This window comes from Triticum dicoccoides, chromosome 4A, assembly GCF_002162155.2.
Source record: "Triticum dicoccoides isolate Atlit2015 ecotype Zavitan chromosome 4A, WEW_v2.0, whole genome shotgun sequence".
Classification (NCBI taxonomy): domain Eukaryota; kingdom Viridiplantae; phylum Streptophyta; class Magnoliopsida; order Poales; family Poaceae; genus Triticum; species Triticum dicoccoides.
Window position 1 is genome coordinate 599,972,478 of NC_041386.1, and position 1,690 is coordinate 599,974,167.

Here is a 1,690-nt window from a genome sequence, read left to right on the forward strand (position 1 = left end):
GAGAGAGAGAGAGAGAGAGAGCGCTAAGTAGAACCAGGCCCCAAAGATTTTTTAGGGTAATCAAAGCTCCATAAAATGTTCTGCAGGCTTTGGGCTGTGTGGCCCAAAGCTGAAGCTTTGTGAAGAGATACAAATTTCATAAAAACTAATAGTTCAGATACATATCTATCTCAAAACAACAAATTTTATTTCTTATTAAAATATGAATTTAAATAATCATATTATAAATAATTTCCATCAAAATTATATACCCCCTCTGTCCATAAATATTAGAGGCCATTGGCTTTCAGCGTCATCTTTGAACACTGTAAACGCCATAAATTTCAATTCCTCGGTCTAGATATCATGAAAATTTTGGAGAATATTCATTACTGCAAGCATGTTGGGAAAGGAGAATTTGCAAGATCATGGAGGCCAAATTTCAGCACCTTCAGCGACCTGGTAGGAAGGCCTTAATGCTACGCTAGAAGATCTATGCATGATGGAACGTTTAGAAAAAAATTAACTAACAAGATAGTAGAAGATGCCGCTGAAGGTGCTGAAATTTAGATAACTTAACTAGCTGACATAATGGGAAGACGTCTTAGTTCTTGGAAGTGGATTACCTTATCGGTTTCACAAGACAGTAGAGGAATCTATTGTGTACTCACACGATTCATCTCTGTAAGAATAATAAAGAAATTGCTATGTGGCAAACTTAATGAAGTGGGTAGGTTGCATGTTTACATAAATAAGACTAGCAAAAAGTCCCGTGTGTTGCAACGGAAGAAAAAGAAATCATCAATGCGCCGCCAGGTGGGCTTTCTCTGTTGGGCCAAAACAGGTGGCAAGTAACGAAACCAAATAGGGTACGTGAAGTTAATTGAAGCGGGACCAAACGAAGCGGGACGAAACCAAGAATATCATCCTCCCTTTAATAGTAGGTATAGATAGTGATGATGAATTTTTTTAAGTATATAGGACATGTTCTCTCTGGCATAGAGGTGACAGCGGCGGAGGCTAAAAGGCATTTTTTGGAAAAGGAGGATAACCCCCGGCCTCTGCATCCGGGAGATGCATGCGGCCATTTTATTGATTATTTCCAAAGACCTTACAAAGTAGAACAACAATATGCCTGAATCCGCCATCTTGGCAACATCTGCCGCTACTCCTATCCAAATGATGAAGGGGTGCAAGCTGGGCCACATACCTAGACCTCTCACCTAAGCCTAACATCTAAAGCCGGAGGCCCCGACCAAGCCATCTGCCGGGTCCGGGCTCAAACCGGTCCGACACATTCACATGTGTCGTCGCCGCCATCTTCCACTGGTTCATCTTCAGAAGCGGCGACGACCGTGCCTTTCCAATTGAGCCAGATCACGCGCACCGACCGCCGCAGAAGCCGTCGCCGGCCGCCAACGACCACCGGATCCCGCCGCCTGCGCGGCCGGGATACCGATCTTCAGAAGCGGTGCATACCGTGCCTTTCCAATGGAGCCGCCGCTCCAGATCCAAGGTTCCCCACGCAGATGCTGGGCAACCGAGGCCCCGCCGCCACCATCCTTGGCGCCCCGGCCTTGCCTGGCGGTTGCCTCAGGCGGCAGCGAGGAAGGAAAGAGGGGGGGAGGGTGAGGAGGAGGGGCGGCTAGGGTTGGGAGGGAAGGCTAAAAGACATATTAGCGTATAGCGATTTGGGAATGCCGACGCAAAC